At 37.1% G+C, this 12,727-nt stretch overlaps 1 protein-coding gene and 1 pseudogene across 7 annotated transcripts in view; one reads left to right on the top strand and one right to left on the bottom strand.

The window, feature by feature from the left end:
- Nucleotides 1-12,727, top strand: part of KANSL1L (KAT8 regulatory NSL complex subunit 1 like) — a 150,280-nt gene that overhangs the window by 78,356 nt on the left and 59,197 nt on the right. The window lies entirely within an intron of this gene.
- LOC108540346 (60S ribosomal protein L6 pseudogene) lies at nucleotides 1,843-2,689 on the bottom strand (annotated as a pseudogene).

Here is a 12,727-nt window from a genome sequence, read left to right as displayed (position 1 = left end):
GTAAATTAATACAAACATTAGATATTATAGTAGCAATATAAGAGGAAGTTGCAGAATGTTTATAGATACAGGTAAATAGGTATATTTAAAAATAACATGGCTGGGCATGGTGGCTCATGCCTGTAATCCCAAGACTTTGGGAGGCTGAGGCAGGAGAATGGCTTGAGCCCAGGAGTTTGACACCAGCCTGGACAATATAGTGAGACCCCATCTCTACAAAAATTTTTTAAAATTAGCTGGGCATGGTGGTGCACACCTGTAGTCCCAGCTATTTAGGAAGCTGAGGTGGGAGGATCTCTTGAGCCAGGACAGTTGAGGCTGTAGTGAGCCATGATCATGCCATTGCACTCCAGCCTTGGTGACAGAGTGAGACCCTATCTCAAAAAATCCCAAAAAACAACAAAGCAGGACATTTGGTAATTTACCGTGATAATATATACTTTGTTTTACATAATCTTAAAATTATTATGGTGCCTAAATACTTATATTCTCTGTTCCAAAAAATTTATAAAGTCTTAATCCACATTTGTCAATCACTCAGTGTCCCCTCTAATCCAATTTCTACAGTAATATTATCTTGAAGGGTAAATGCTGGGCCTGTTAAAATGTAGTATGCTACTCAACAGATCACTGACCAAGAGTTCAAATGTATGGCTTACAGTAAACATACCAGATATTGGGAAACAGTATATGGTTGTGTGAGAAGTAAATGAAATAGCATTTATAAAAACTCAGAACAAAACCTGGCATGTAAGAAACAGCCTAATAATGTTAGCCGTTGATATTTTAATGTGAGGACATAAAGTATATTAAACTCTTAGATATAGTCTTATTTATTTCTTATCTTAGATAGTATACTAGTCATTGATTCAGCTATTCTTACTCTTTAAAAACAAGTGCCTCAATGTGGACCTGAATTAGGGTAAGGATTTGGGGGCATTTGTAGGTATCCCTTTGCACACAACTGTGTAGATGGCACAGTAGGCCAGCTGTTACTAAAGACATTCATTATAGAGTTACTAGGAGGCACTGAGGCACGATCTATTTTTCCATCATCTCTTGGGAAGTTGTTTTCTTTCTTGCCTTTGGTCTACTTCATTTGTATGGGACTCTGTAACTAAATCAAGCTCTCTAAAATCAGCATAAAACACTGTTGGGTTTTATTCTCATACAAAATCTGTCTCCTCAAAAGACCATCTTGAGACTTTTAATCTCCCCTGCACCCCTCCCCAAAAAAGATTTTAACTTTTATTTTAATCAGTTGTAATGTTTTTATAGTTTAGTGGCTTGAGGGCAAAGTAGTTATGAGAATACACACCTTTTATGTATTTTGTTTGCTTTAGACATTTTGTGACCTTGGGCAGGTGTGTTAATTTTACACCTCACTTCTTTATTTTAAATTTAATGGAGCATATTTTCTAAAGTAGTTACTAGTGTTAATATTCTTCCATTTTAAATATTTATTTTAAAGAATACTATTTTTTCAAACAATTACACTAAAAACATAAAGGTTCCAATCCAACCTGACGTATATATCTTTATAACATCACTGTTGTGCTCTTTTGTATGTAATAATTTTATGTTAGCCTAAATCGAGAATTGGTAAATATAGAGAAATTACTGTACTCAATGTGCCTTAATGACTTTAAACCCTACCCTAGAAACTGTATGGAAAGAGGTATCCATGGCAGTAAGAGGATTGTGGATTCCACTTAAGTTCCAAAACCTTTTTCAATTAAACTGGGAAAAATTGTTTAAAATGTCTTACACATTGCCTTTTTTGGGTGGTACTGAACTTAATTTTCTCCCCAAAATGTATCAGTCATTTAATGAGATTCTGCGTGAGAAATTTAGGACACCCATTTGTGAGGGTAGATTCCGTTTATCAGGGCAAACACAGATTGCAGGTAGCCCTGGAACTGAGGAATAGCTTTGATTTTTGGTAACATTTGCAAGTCCACAGCTTCCTGATCAACCTTACACTACTCTGTAATTTCATATGTCTCTTTTTTGGTGTTGAAAACCCCACCTTCCTGATGTCTGGGTTTCCACAGCTGCTGCTTCTTAAAGTAAGCATCAGTAAGATGTTTGGGGATTTCTATTGCTGAGAGCAATTTTTGTGGGGGTGGCGTTGGCAAATTTCTGGTGTGTTCCTTGTAGAGGAACTCGATTGAGGACTAGAGATCCAGTTACAAGTAACAAGCCAATGCCCACCTGCTTCAGGAAAACCACCTTCTTGCCTCTGTGGCGTCCAGTGAGGGTGATCAGAATGCTCCTGGGAGCTGGCTTGCAGTTTTCTCACATACTAACTGGCTTGCAGTTATTTGCTGTGGCTCAACAGCTTTCAAGGCACGTCTTCCCTAAGATAGTATCAAGGCAATTTGTGAAGTTTAACCATCTGGGTACCACTATTCTTGTCACCACCAACTGATTTTCTAATGGCTGCAAGAACCTTCTCCTTTCTGTTTTCGATCTTGGATTTAGTGGGTGAGTATTTCCTTTTATACATGTCTTTTCCTAGTATACATAGCAGATTGGGAATATCTGCCAATTCTTCTGACAAGGACAGGATTTCGGCCTTTGGATTTTTAGCCTTGAAGTTACCCCTTTTCACCTTGCCACTAGTGTCAGCCTTCTTGCCTTCAGGTTTCTTCTTAGTATCCGGCTTCTCGACTTTTTCACCTGCCATCTTGCAAGATGGGAAAGAGCTGAACTTAAGTTTTTTGATAACTCAGGTTCATCACCATGATCACATTCTCAGGGGCTACTGAGAGAAATAGCTGTATATCTATAAAACAATTCACTGAATAATCAACAAGTACCTACTGAATGACTTCTGTGTGCCAGGCATTTGGATTGGGTACCAGGTATATGGTAATGAACAAAACCAAATGGAATTTCTGTCCTTGTAATATAAAGTCTAGTTGTGAAAAAAAATGACACGACCTAAATGATTACACAAATGTATAATTTTAAACCTTGATCAAGTGCTATGAAGAAAATTTTCATTGTTAAGAATATTACTTTGGAATTAGATCACAGTTCAATCCCAAATTGACCAATTGGTAGTATTGTGATCCTGCACAGCAATCTGAATCACAGATAGAATGAGAACAGCCTGTTTTCTGGGTTGTGTTGTGAAGATCAAATGAGGTAACAAATGTGATATTATTTTGTTAATTTTTTACTTGCTTATTTGTCTTTCTGGACTTGAATGTAAGCTTCAGGAAAGTAAGAATTTTTTGGTCTATCTTACTTAACTGTTATTTTCCTTAGCACTTGGATCAGAGAGTCACATCATGGGCATGAATTAACATTTGTTGAATGAATGAAATGTTCATGATTTTTTGCCTGTACTCAGCATTCATAAGGAATATTTTGTACTTAACATATTTTTTCTTCCCTATCATCAGATTGGTATTCTATTTGTTGCTCAGATTGATATTCTATTTGTTGTCTCCTGTAGTTCTGCTTCTCTTCATAATTTGACTCTGGACTAGAAAATCAGATAACCAATGTGATAGATGACATAGATGTCTCTGTAATAAGAGACATTTAAAAAAATCTGCAAGTAAGAGAGAAGGCCTCTCTTCAAAGTAACAGGAGGATGGCCAGGCATGATGGCTCATGCCTGTTAATCCCAATAATTTGAGAGGCTGATGCAGGAGGATCACCAGGAGTTCAAATCCAGCTTGGGCAACATAGGAAGACTCCATCCCTACAAAAAAAAAAAAAAAGTGAGCCAGATGTGTTGATGCGTGGAGTCTCAGCTGCTTGGGATGCTGAGGTGGGAGGATTGCTTGGTCCCAGGAGGTCAGCGCTGCAGGGAGCCATGACCATGCCACTGCACTGCAGCCTAAGTGACAGAGCAAGACCCTGTCTCAAAAAAAAAAAAAGAAAAGAAAGAAACAGGAGTGAACTTTCATGCATAGACTTACTGAGTTCTCTTTTTGTTATTTAAAGGCCTTTAAAAAATTTCAGCTACGTTCTATATATATAGTTGATGTTGCCAGATAAGTAACCTCATAAATGAAATGTTACAGTTCTTCTAATAAAGCATGCTTATTATAGCTTTATATCACATTGTATCATAATTTTGTATATAATTAGAAGACATTTAAATTTTAATTTTAAAGGTTAGCCTCATTCGGTTTGTTTACTAATTTTTGTGGATCATATAGAACTTCTGTTTGATATAATTATCTTAAGTATTTAAGTGTTCATACTTAAATATGAATTCTTCATAATTTAAGTATTAATTGTAATGATCTGTCCTCACAGTGCATTTAAAGTAAACTTACCTGGTTACTTATTTCCCAGGGCATGTTTGCACACTTGCTATTTATTGATTACTATTATCTTTTAATAACAATATCTCCTAGAAAAATATCAGAGTTTTTTTTTTTTTAGCTTTATTAATCTTGGCAGTATGGTCTCAGATGACTCACCAGGAACTGTGCAACTAAGAAGATTGAGTCTTTAAACAAATGAAGCATTACATTTTATTATCATAGGGATAGTTTTTGGTTTTCAGATCTCATACTCTAAAATGAAGATAAAATGTTATAAATTAATCCTTGTTTATCCCATGGGGTATTATCTTTCAGAAAGTGAATTCCTACTTGAAATAGTGTCTAGATTTTGTCATTGTTTTGTTTTGCTTTAATGAGTCCCAGAATATGACATGAAATTAAATTCCAATGAATTACTGCCATGCTATTTATTTCTACTAATAATAATTATCTTCTGTGAAATGCAACTATCCTTTCTTAACTGGATATCATAATTGAAAAACTGCAGTTAGGCTGGCAGACTAATTACATAAAAAGTAATTTTTTTACCCTCAATATTTTCAATAGTCACTTCTCAATTATGAGATAACATTGTTTGTTAGAAGTATATTCTAAGTTGATGTTTTCAGTATAATTTTGGATTCCTGTGAATGACAATATTATATATAATAATGATTAATATTTAATTATGATACATATTATATACATAGTTTACTTTTTCCTTTATACTCCTAATAATATAAGCCTAAAACCTAATCTTATATAAGAGAATATATTAACAAATTGTGGTACAACCACTAGATCTAATATCATGTAACTATACAAAATTATGTATGTAGAAAATATATAATCGTATGGAAACATGCTTATATTGGAATGTTAAGTGGAAAAATCAGGACATTAAAATTGTAGTACAATATGATTTTATAGAAAAAAGATTTGAAGGGTATAAATGAAAACTATATTTCTGTTGAGAAGATGGGATTTTGAAAAATATTTTAGCTTTTATTCAAGTTTTTGGGTTTTTGTTTTCCTTAAAATATAAAATAGTAATTATCTGTAAGTGTCTCAGATCAGACAAATATTTGACAAACTTTATGTCTCAATTATCAGGTAGAAAAGTATGGCTATCATATTGGTTTCCTCATCTTTTGCCTTTGTGTATTAAAAGTCCCACTTCAAGTTAAGAGCCAGAGATAAGAATGACAGGTAGTTCTATAATAATTGGCCTTTTCTCCATCTACTTTTATTGTGGAAAACTTCAGACGTATAGAAAGCATAGTAAAGTGAACCCACATATTCTCAGCTTTAACAGTTTTCAAAATTTTGCTACTTCTTTTATTCCTTTTCCTGACACACTTTGTTTTTCTAGGCATTTGTAAAGCAGTTTCTAGTGATTGTTATTTTAACTGTAAATAGTTATTTATATTTCATTGATAAGCCTTTTAACATATTTACCACTTTATTATCAGATTTAATACTGTTAACCATAATTTGTTAGTTTTGAAATTCTCTATCCATATTCAAATTTCTGCAGTTGTCTCAAAATTATCTTTTTACGATTAATTTGTTAAAACCAGTATCCAAAGTCCATAAATTACATTTGGTTACTATGTCTCCTAAGTCTCTTATTTTCAAAAGCCATTTCAAAATGTATTAGACATCCTAATAAAAGAGAAAAAAAAGGCTGGGCCTGGTGGCTTATGCCTGTAATCTCAGAACTTTGGGAGAGAGGAGGGAGGAGGGAAGAAGAGGAGAAGAGGGGAGGAGGGAGGAGGAGTGAAGGGAAGAGGAGGGGAGGGAGGAGAGGAGGACAGGTGGGTGGATCATGAGGTGAAGAGATCGAGACCATCCTGGCCAACATGGTGAAACCGTGTCTCTACTAAAAAATACAAAAATTATCTGGGCATGGTGGCACACACCTGTAGTCCCAGCTACTTGGGGAGGAGAATCGCTTGAACCCGGGAGGCGGAGGTTGCAGTTATCCGAGATCATCACTGCACTCCAGCCTGGCGACAAAGCAAGACTGTGTCTCAAAAAAGAGAAAAGGAAAAAAAAAAAAAAAAAAAGAAATCACTATATTGCTCAGAGTGTATTTTCTTGCCATCTTTTAATATAGCCTTTTCATAGTTGAGATCTATTAGAAGTAATTTTAACCTTTTCAGTTAATATTATATCTGAAGCTTTTTATACTTAAAATACATATTTCCCACTTTAGTCCCTACAATAAGATGCATCTCAAATTTTCTTTTTGAGATGGAGTCTCGCTGTTGTTGCCCAGACTGGAGTACAGTGGTGCGATCTCAGCTCACTGCATCCTCGGTCTCCTGGATTCAAGTGATTTCCCTGCTTCAGCTAGGATTACAGGTGCCTGCCATCACACCTGGCTAAATTTTGTATTTTTAGTAGAGACAGGATTTCACCATGCTGGCCAGGCTGGTCTCGAATTCCTGACCCCAGGAGATCTGCTTGCCTTGGCCTCCCAAAGTGCTGGGATTACAGGCATGAGCCACTGCACCCGGCCTTAATTTTCTTAGATACCACATCTTACTTGTAAAGAATGTCATTTTACAGTGTGTACTGCAACACATTTTCTTATTGTTAGAGTTGAAGAGACTTGCATTTTTGAGTAAGAGGTGTAGTTTCTCTACTTATTACCCGGAGTAAGGGAAATGGTCTAGACACTGTTTTCTCTATACCAGGCATGCCTGATCTTGATCTATATGATCATTGGAGAGAGGTATTTACTTTTGGCAATTGGAGGATAAGTAATGCTCTTATTAAGTTTAAGTCTTATTTTTTATTAGTTTCTTTCTTTTTTTTTTCTTTTTGAGATGGAGTCTCGTTCTGTCGCCCAGGCTGGAGTGCAGTGGCACAATTTGGCTCACTGCAAGATCCGTCTCCCGGGTTCATGCCATTCTACTGCCTCAGCCTCCCAAGTAGCTGGGACTACAGATGCCTGCCACCTCACCTGGCTAATTTTTTTGTATGTTTAGTAGAGACGGGGTTTCACCATGATAGGATAGTCTCGATCTCTTAACCTTGTGATCCACCCAAATTTGATTACTGCCATCCTAAATGCCATTGGGTTATCTGAATATGTGATGCATTCGTATCTCCCAGTACTATCAAGGATAAAAGAGGTGATAAATTCAGATATTGGAAGGACTTTGTGTAGCAGGGAAAGTATGGAAAAAGTTGCTGTCTACCTCAGTTACAGTAGGTTGAATTCATCAAAGAACTTCCAACTGGAAAAGGAGAAACTTGAAATAGAGATTACAAGTCATGCAAACACATTGATTCTTAAGTGCATGCGTTTATGGATATATTAGTTTCCTAGGGCCGCTGTAGTTTAAGCCACTAATTTGTGGCTTAAAATAACAGATGTTTCTTATGACACAGTTCTGGAGGCTAGAAGTTCAAAATTAAGGTGTCAAGACCATGCTCCCTGTGAAGGTTCTAGGGAATCCTTCTTTGCCTCTTCCTAGCTTCTAGTGGTTGCCTGCGGTCCTTGACTTTCCTTGTAGGACATACACACATCACTCCAAACTCTGCCTCTATCTTTACATGGTGTTCTTTCTTTGTGTGTCTCTTCTTGTAAGGAAATCACTGATTTGATTTAGAGCTCATCCTCATCCAGTGTGTCCTTATCTTAACTAATCACATTTGCAAAGTATTTCCAAATAATGTTACATTCTGAGATTCTGGGTAGACATGAACTTTGAGGAGACACTATACAACCCAGTATAGTGGGTGTGGGTATTTGTGTATATGTGTATGGGTGGAGGGGGGCACCTAGGAATGCACATTCTAATTATTTTATTCAGAGTTTATTTCTACTTAAGTAGTTTAATTTGAGAAAGATGTGAATGTGGGGGAAATGTTAGAAACCACTGACTTAAAACAATAGTTTCAAATTATATGTTGAATAAGTCCTTATTTGCTGCTATTCCTTGAACTTACTTTCCTTGGCTCCATAGTGTATTTTAAAGCAAAGGGCAGGACATATACAACATGAAGTCGTAATATGGAAAGATGGAGGCCATTAGTTTAGCATGTGCTGGTATTGGTCTGTTTTTCCATAAAGTGTAAGTCTTCAGTTAATCATTGTCCTGGTATACAAGGGAAGTCTTTAGTTATGACCACCTTACTGTGAGTAATTCCTGGCTTTTGAGGATATCTTAAGGATATGGATCTTTCACACTCCTATGCTGAAGATTCTTGAATTTTCTTTTCCTGTACTTGACATTGAGTGCTGAATGTAGTTTAGTACACGTCTTTGATTCCAAATGTCTAAAACACTTTTATCACATACCATTAAGTAACAGCATTTTCCAAAGCAGTCATCTATCATGTTGTAATCTTTCTGATTGAATGGTAAATGCATCCTTAGAAATTATCAGCATTAAAGTATTTCATCAAACATGGAATATGCACTTTGGGAGGCCGAGGCAGAAGGATCGCTTGAGCCCAGGAGTTCCAAACCATCCAAGAAACTTGACAAGACTCTGTCTGTATGGAACGTAAAAAATTAGCTAGGCATGGTGGCATGCACCTGTAGTCCCAGCTACTCGGAGGCCTGAGGCAGGAGTATCACTTGAGCCAAGGAGGTTGACACCGCAGTGAGCTATGTTCATACCAGATGCACTCCAGCCTAGGAGACAGAATGAGATTCTGTCTGAAAAACAAAGAACCCTAACTTTTGTAAACCAAAGAGTCAGATTTAGAAGGAAACTTCAAGACAGTGTAAATATATATCTTTTTTTAAAGTTGTCTTGTAGCCTTCTATTTAGAGCTTTTTTGGGTCTTAAAATGTTCAACATTTACTCATTCACCAAACTATTAAGGTGTAGTATGTGTTATGCATATGCTGTACTAAACCTGGTTTATATGATAAACCTGATAACATATATGTATGTATAGTATTTCTTCATTCCCTCAACAAATAATCATTGTGTATCTGCTATATGCAAGGCATAATATCAGGAATTTCTGATGCAAGGATAAACAAAATAGACACAATCTCTGCACTACTGACAGTCTAAAGAGGAAGACAAGAGAGTCATCAGATAATCATGCAAATAAATATAAAATTATCACTATGAAAATGCTGGGAAGGAGAGGTGAACAGTGAGTGGTCACCTTCCAGAGCTCGTAGGGAATTTGACTTAGTCTTTGGAGGGAGACCATGCAGGAGCTCAAAGAAAACTTCCCCAAGAAACTGACTTTGGAACTGAGTTAGATGATTATTGGAAATTATGTAGTGAAGAGGATGTGTGAAGATTCTAGGAAGCAAAAATAACATGTAGATCTTGTACAGTATGAAGTGTGAATTATTTATAAAGAAAGGAAGCAGTGTGGTTGGAAATGTCAACCTAAGGAAAGAAAATGAGGCAAAATTAATAAAGAGACTTTATTTCAGTCAAGGTTGAGGACTGCAGCCTGGGAAACATTGGGAAGTGCCCCATTTGGCCTTTGTTACAAGCAGGGTTTTTTTTGTTTGTTTGTTTCTTTTTGAGACAGAGTCTTACTCTGTTGCCCAGGCTGGAGTGCAGTGGCACAGTCTTGGCTCACTGCAACCTTCACCTCCCGGGTTCACGTGATTCTCATGCCTCAGGCTCCCGAGTAACTGGGGCTGCAGGCGTGCACCACCACGCCTGACTGATTTTTGTATTTTTGGTACAGACAGGGTTTCACCATGTTGGCCAGGCTGGTCTCAAACTCCTGGCCTCAAGTGATCCACCTGCTTCAGCCTCCCAAAGTGCTGGGATTACAGGCATGAGCCACCGTGCCCAGCCACAAGCAGATTTTTAAAGGCAAAAAGGGACAAGGGACTTTGTCTAAGCCCACAAAAGGGGTTGATACAAATTTTTGTTTGACATGAATTCTTATTGGCTTACGAAAGTAACATTGATTATTGATTGGCTATATGTTGTTGAACTATAGTTTGTTAAGGTGTCTAGTGTATGGTATGTTATGGCTACTTGGTGTCAGTTAGTCTAGAGCCCACATAGCAAGTGACTTCAAGAGTTAAGTATTTAGCTCAAGCGGGGAGCAAGACACGACTGCTGTCACATTTTTGTTTGTTTATTTTTGTAGAGACAGGGTCTCGCTTTGTTGCCCAGGTTGGATTCAGACTTCTAGGCTCAAGAGATCCTCCTGCCTCAGCCTGCTGAGTAGCCGGGACTATAGGCATGCCATGTCACATTTTAATGCTTCTCTGGGCCTGGTAATTTAAAGGGACTTGCATTTCTCAGATTAAAGGTTTGTTTTCTTTCTCAGAACACAGAGAACAAGGGAAAGCATCATGCAAGATGAGGCAAGAGAACTATGGCAGAGGCCAGACCTATCAGGGCCTTTTAAAAGATTAAGGATTTAAGTCTTTCAAGAGCAATGGGAGGATGCTGGAAGATTTTAAGCAGTGTGTGTGTGTGTTTGTGTGGCAGAGTGGCAGGGCAGGTATGACAGGATCAGATTGTTCTTTCCAAATAATTGGTATAGAAGGGACTAGAGGGGATGGACAGTTCCAAAGTCCGTTCCTTGGGGAAGTTTTCTTTGAACTCCTGCATGGTCTCCCTCCAAAGACTAGATCAAATTCCCTGTGAGCTCTGAAAGGTGAGCACTCACTGTTCACCTCTCCTTCCTAGCATTTTCATAGTGATAATTTTTTATTTATTTGCATGATTATCTGATTCATCTCTGTCTTCCTCTCTAGACTGTCAGCACTGCAGAGACTGTGTCTATTGGACTAGATGGATGAGGGAGACCAGTTACAAGGTTATTGAGTAACCCTGGTACAAGATAGCTTGGATTAGGGAGGAGGCCAGGGAAATATAGAAAGGTATAAGCCTGAAACCCACTGTCACTCCTTCTCCATCCTCAATTATTTAATTCCTTTTCAGACCAAGTTATGTTATATGCCTGCAACCCAAAGGATCTAAACTATATCATTTGGAAGATTTTTATTATTCTCCAGCTTCTAGTTGGAAATCTGAAAAAAAAAAAGTAATTTATTGCTTCGCCTGGTTCTCTCCCACTTGTAAGCTTGCTCTTTCAGAAGTACAATGATAACTATATATATATATATATAGTTTGAGACAGAGTCTTACTCTGTTGCCCAGGCTCCAGGGGCTCAATCTCAGCTCACTGCAACCTCTGCCTCCCAGGTTCAAGTGATTCTCCTACCTCAGCCTCCAGAGTAGCTAGGATTATAGGTATGTGCCACCAGGTCCGGCTAATTTTTCTATTTTTAGTAGAGACAGGGTTTAACTATGTTGGCCAGGCCAGTCTTGAACTCCTGACCTCAAGTGATCCACCCACCTTGGCCTCCCAAAGTCCTGGGATTACAGGTGTGAGCCACTGTGCCCAGCCAATAATTGTGTTTTGATAATTATTCTATAACAATATTTGATGGTGGCCTATTGCATCCTCAGTTTCTAGGGTTTCATAGGTACAGTTTAATCTCAGTGGGAACACTAAGCCTTATCATTTATTGAAATATTCTTTTTCTTCTGGACCTTCTCTTCTTCTTATTGTGACTTTAAAAAAATTTTTTAAAGACTGTCATTTAGCCAGGTGTTGTGGTGCACACCTGTAGTCCTAGCTACTCAGAAAGCTGAGAAAGGAGGATCCCTTGAGCCCAGGAGTTTGAGGCTGTAATTGTGCTACTGCCTTTCAGCCTGGGCAACAGAAGGAAACTCTGTCTGTAAAAAATAAAGAAAGATTTTAAAAAAGCAATAAACCTTATTTTTTTTGAAAAAGAATGTCGTGATGATGGTGTCTTATATTGATTTATTAATGATATCCTTGTCTTACAGATATCATTAAGTTCCTATTTTAGTCAATACTTAATTACCTGAATCATCATCTCCTAGGGAAAAAGCTTTAGATTACAGAGGCACAGGATCAGGCTTGTGTTGTCTTCCTCAAAATTTTCTCAGGATTTTCCTCATATTTTGCTTTCAGTGAGGTTCATTGATTGGACTGTCTCATTATTGTTAATGTGTGAAATAAGTGAATTTATCAGTGGTTTACAATAAACATTTACAATAACCTTCATTTATGGAAATGATTTTGTACTACATTAGCTTTGATGAGAATATGCAGTTTGCACATTGATTAGTAGTGAAATAAATGTATTTCACATCTTTAAATTTTCATGCATTCCTTCATTTATTTGAGGGTAGATGTTGATACTTTGCAAGAATCCTTATTAATTAGAAAGTGTTAGAATCTAAAGATAAATTGCCTGCAGTTGGGAACATAAGGAAAAGAATAAAACTGAACTTTTTTTTCTCTGATAATATGTCAGCGCCCTTAGAAATTTAAAAATTATATACTGTAATGCACCACATAATGATGTTTCTAGTCAACGAAGGACCACATATATAACAGTAGTCCCATAAGATTATAATGAAGCTGAAAAATGTCTATTC

The sequence above is a fragment of the Rhinopithecus bieti genome, unplaced genomic scaffold (genome assembly GCF_001698545.2).
Source record: "Rhinopithecus bieti isolate Rb0 unplaced genomic scaffold, ASM169854v2 scaffold_17939, whole genome shotgun sequence".
In the NCBI taxonomy this organism is placed as follows: Eukaryota; Metazoa; Chordata; class Mammalia; order Primates; family Cercopithecidae; genus Rhinopithecus; species Rhinopithecus bieti.
This window is presented reverse-complemented; position numbering and strand designations above follow the sequence as displayed.